The sequence below is a fragment of the Triticum dicoccoides genome, chromosome 4B (assembly GCF_002162155.2).
Source record: "Triticum dicoccoides isolate Atlit2015 ecotype Zavitan chromosome 4B, WEW_v2.0, whole genome shotgun sequence".
In the NCBI taxonomy this organism is placed as follows: domain Eukaryota; kingdom Viridiplantae; phylum Streptophyta; class Magnoliopsida; order Poales; family Poaceae; genus Triticum; species Triticum dicoccoides.
Window position 1 is genome coordinate 397,448,807 of NC_041387.1, and position 5,506 is coordinate 397,454,312.

The following is a 5,506-nucleotide window of genomic DNA, read 5'->3' on the forward strand; positions in this document are numbered from 1 at the left end:
TAGCAATCTACCATCTAACACCCCTTGATATCCCGGTCGAGGTGCGGAAGAAAATCGATAGCCTGAGACGTGCCTATCTATGGGCAGGCTGCGATAAGGTGTCTAGAGGAAAATGTAAGGTTAACTGGAACCTTGTTTGCAAACCCAAGATTTTCGGCGGCCTGGGTGTGCTAAACCTCCAAAATTTTGCCACCGCCCTTCGACTCCGCTGGCTTTGGTTCGAGTGGGCTGACCCCCCCAAAACTTGGGCTGGAATGGAGACACCCTGTAGCAATGCTGACAGAGATCTCTTTGCGACGTTCACGAGTGTGACCATTGGTGATGGTAAAAAGGCAAAATTCTGGGAATCGTCATGGCTTAATGGTCTCAGACCAAAAGACGTCGCGCCCAAGATCTTTGAGATATCTAAGAGGAAGGCGTGTTCGGTCAGCAAAGCGCTTCATAACCACTTCTGGGTCAGTCAGATCGACGCTTCTCAGGGCCTCTCTTTGGCCCATATCCAGGAGTTCACCAACCTTTGGGGAATGCTTCAGGATGTTACTCTCAGCCTGGATAGAGAGGACACCATACATTGGAAATTCACCTCCACCAATGAATATTCGGCGGCCACTGCTTACATGGCGCAGTTTGCAGGACAAGTTCTCAGCCCGACCTCTACCACGATATGGAAGACTTGGGCTCCGCCAAAATGCAAATTTTTTTCTTGGTTGATCATCCAAAATCGTGTGTGGACGGCTGATCGGTTGCAACGGCGGGGATGGCCGAATTGTGGCCTCTGCCCCCTTTGCAAGCAGGTTCAAGAGTCAGCTCCTCACATTCTCTTCCAGTGCAGATATAGTGCCCGAGTTTGGAACGATATCATCGCTTGGCTTGGCATTCATGGCCAATCGACGACGGCTTGGCGTCAGGAGATCTCTGTCCAGGACTGGTGGCTCAAGACGATCAACTCTGGAGGCCACATCAAGAAGGCCACTGCCTCCGTTATGATGCTTGTCTCGTGGGAAATTTGGAAGGAGCGCAATGCAAGAGTCTTCCGCAACACAGCCACTCCAACCACTATCATTGTCGCGAAAATCAAAGAGGAGGCCCGCCTTTGGTCGTTGGCTGGAGCGAGCCACCTGAGTAATCTTATATGTCGCGAGAGTAGTCTCTCCTTTGTTTCTGCCGTTTTACGGCTTAGGTCTAAAACCTTTTTTTTAATTAATGAAATGGCAAGTCTTTTGCCTTGTTTCAAAAAAAAAAAACATAATCGACGCCTTTGCTGGTTCGTCCTCACGCAGAAAGGATTCTCGCAGGATTTCGACAGGGGTGTAGACCTGTCCTGACTGCATGCAGAAGCCATCCAGTCGACCCTCGCTCGTTCATTCTGGTACTGGCTGGCGGTGATACTGTGTGAGCCATGGATTATTTGGCGGTGTCGGCACTGGTTGCAGGCGAAAGGGCACGAGCACGAAGTTCCAGCGGCAAGATTAGATAGACCACGTCAGATGTGCTGGACTACATCCATCGACTTAATTTGGTACAGCAGCTCGTACAGTGTTCTCGAAACAAATCTACCGTGCTTCGTCAGGTTTTACCAAGCAAATCTACGCTGTGTCCACAGAGCTGGAGTGGCAACCAGTAGTACAAAGGCCCACATGTTTATACCTGTCTTGAAAAAGATGCGTCGAAAAAGCAATTAAGCAAACAGTCTCGTGTCTCTGTGGGCCGTAGCGAAGAGCCAACCGTTGTTCAGATCGTTTGCCCGAACAGGATCACACGTCCTTGTGTGATTAAAATAGCCCGACGCTAATAGGAGTATTAAAATCGTTGGGGTTAGGAAAGCGATCGAGGGCGTGATTGACTATAATATACTCGGGTTCTTTCTGAATCTGGTGGTTTGCCGGGAAACAGGTGTCCCGGTTAGGCTAAACAATCACTACTCTGGTCGTCGGCGACGTGGGGTCTTCATCTTCATGGCAACTGTCTTACTATAATTAGCTAGATAAAAGCATGGGGAGGCGTGCGATCCATGCAGCCCGGCCTCTCGAGTGGGCCAGGTGAAGAAATGGAGTATACTAGCCCCAATGGCATGGCGCGGGCGATGTCTGCGAGTGGCATGGCATGGCCGTCATCGGGACGCCAATCGTATCGCATATATGGCTAGGGGGCCGTATCCGTATGGGTCTCTGTGCAGTCTGCACGTTGCACGCCCATCAAAGATTGCGTAGGTACGAGTACATTTTGTTGTTGTTGTTGAGAAAACTTTGAGACTAGCCATAATGGAGAGTAACATACACATATCCCTAGACTATGTTACTATCTTAATAGTGGGTAGTAACATAAGTGTGGTAACATGCAAAGCTTCATTTATTAGGTTATAGACTCATATTGCATTGGGACATGTGATGTTACAGTAACTAGCTAAGTTACTAGTACTACATCTCTCCTCATTAACTCACTGCCACATAGGCAAATTTGCTGAGTTGGACTCGATATTACTACCGAAGTTACTCCCACTGTGGCTAGTCTGATGCCCCGAGGACACCAAGGCCGGTCGACACCGCGTCCAGGTGCCCGGTTTGCTCCCCACCGCTCTTAACTTGGGAACGTGCCACACCGTCCCGCCTCAACGGCAGCTCTGCATGCTAGGGCGCCCGGACAGACTAACTCGGCCTCGGCGTGCAGGTCGACCGGCTCGCTTCCGGCCCGCCATTTTATGACGAAAGACGACACCGGGGGGACAAAGCAGGTGTCACGCCCAATATGCGACCCTATCCAAAAGGAACTCGAAGGTCCCACCAAGGATAGACCCGCATATTGAAACGCTTTTGCAAGGTGGATATCATTACATCAACATTACATAATAGATGGGGATACATACATAAGGAATTCAATGCCACATTAATACAACATCACAATACATCAGAGCATCATCCGACTACGGATAAAACACAAACAGAAACTCAAACGACATCCACTCTGCTAGCCCAGGCTGCCGACCTGGAACCTATCCCCTGATCGAAGAAGAAGCAGAAGAAGAACTCAACGCAAGCAAGCATCGCTCTCGCGTCATGATCATCGCATAACCTGTACCTGCAACTGTTGTTGTAGTAATCTGTGAGCCACGAGGACTCAGCAATCCCATTACCATGGGTATCAAGACTAGCAAAGCTAAAAGGAAATGAAGGGGTAAAGTGGTGAGGTTGCAACAGCGACTAAGCATATATGGTGGCTATCAAACACAAATAAGAGCGAGAAGAGAGCAAGCGGAACGGTTGTGAAGCTAGCAATGATCAAGAAGTGATCCTGAACTCCTACTTACGTCAAACATAACCCAAAGACCGTGTTCACATCCCGGACTCCGCCGAGAAGAGACCATCACGGCTACACACGCGGTTGATGCATTTTAATTCGGATCTGGTGTCAAGTTATCTACAACCGGACATTAACAAATTCCCATCTGCCTATAACCGCAGGCACGGCTTTCGAAAGATTATACCCTGCAGGGATGTCCCAACTTAGCCCATGACAAGCTATCGCGATCAACGAAGGAATAGACCTTCTCCCAGGAAGACCCGATCAGACTCAGAATCCCGGTTTACAAGACATTTCGACAATGGTAAAACAAGACCAGCAAAGCCGCCCGATGCGCCGACAATCCCGATAGGAGCTGCGCATATCTCGTTCTCAGGGCAACACCGGATAGGTCAGCCTACGAGTAAAACCAGCCCTCGAGTTGCCTCGAGGTGGCCCCGCAGTCTGCCCGGTTCAGACCAACACTTAGACAAGCACTGGCCCGAGGGGGGGGCTAAAATAAAGATGACCCTTGGGTTAATTACTCCCAAGGGAAATATAGGTGGTGGTGAGGCAAATGGTAAAACCAAGGTTGGGCCTTGCTGGAGGAGTTTTATTCAAAGCGAACTGTCAAGGGGGTCCCATAAATCACCCGACCGCGTAAGGAACGCAAAATCCGGGAACATAACACCGGTATGACGGAAACTAGGGCGGCAAGAGTGGAACAAAACACCAGGCATAAGGCCGAGCCTTCCACCCTTTACCAAATATATAGATGCATTAATAATAATATAAGAGATATTGTGATATCCCAACCAAAATCCTGTCCACCATGGAGAAATCTTCAACTTCACCTGCAACTAGCAACGCTATAAGAGGGCTGAGCAAAGCGGTAACATAGCCAAGCAACGGTTTGCTAGGAAGGGTGTCAAAGGTTAGAGGTTCATGGCAATTTGGGAGGCTTGATGAGCAAAAGATAGGTAATGCAGCATAGCGATAGAACGAAGCAACTAGCATAGAAATGATAGTAATGAGATCCAGGGTAGCGGTCATCTTGCCTGAAATCCCACAAGGAAGAAGAACGAGTCCATGAAGAAGACAAGCGGAAGTAGTCGAACGAATCCTCACAATCGCAACATTACCGGAACTAAGAAGCAACACCGGAAAGAAACAAACAACACGGTAAATGCACAAGCATAAACATGGCATGATGCACAATCAAGTATGATGCATGTCCGGTTTAAAAAGGCATGGCATGGCAAAATGCAACAAACAATACTACAAGTTAAAAGGAGCTCAATATGCAACGAGTTGCATATTGGCAAAACACCACATCAATTATTTAGTTCTCTCTCGATTTTGTACCCGACAATATTAAATGGTATTAAGCATGGCAAGGGGTGAAGCATATGAAAAATTACCTAGCAAGACAAGTTTAAATGAGGCCGGAACAACAAACAACAAGTCCGAAAAATCCACATATGCATATTTTAGATTCGGTACTGTTCTGCCCTAAACACAATTTTATTGTTGTTAAACAGGAAAATAAAGTGCACCATGTTAATCTAGGCATTTTTCCACCCCATTTACATATAAAGTACATTTAAAATGGAGCTACGGTCATTTAGTTATGAATTAAAGCATTTTAGCATGGCCTTATGCAAAATAAACACAAACAGCATGTTAAACATTTTTAACATAGATGAAAGTGGCATATTATTAATCTACACAATTTTCTGAGCATTTTACATTTATAAAGTTTTTACATATGATGCATATTTTGTGAGTTATTAAATGCATGAACATGGAGGGGTTTTCTGCAATTCTGCCAACTCCTTGGAAAATAGGAAATTCACAGAACAGGAAAAAAACATAATGGGCCGAATATGGAGGGGCTGGGGGCTCACGTTGGGCCTTGAGGCCTGCGAATCTGGAGCTGAGCTGGAACTGGCGCGGCTGGGCCTCGAAGCGGACGAAGGGCGCTGCTGGGCCGGGCCGGCGGGGAAGGCCCACGTGGGGGAGGTCATCGGCCTTGCCCGAGGCCGAGGCGAGGCTTGACGGCGGCGGTGGGACGAGGGAAGCCGGCGGCGGGGCGAGGGATGGCCGGAGGAGTCCGGGATGGGGCGGATCCAGCGGATCCCGGCCGGATCCATCCGTTCCTGGTGACGGCGGCGGCAGAACGACTCCGGCGAGGTTCCTAGAGAGAGAGAGAGAGAGAGAGAGAGAGATC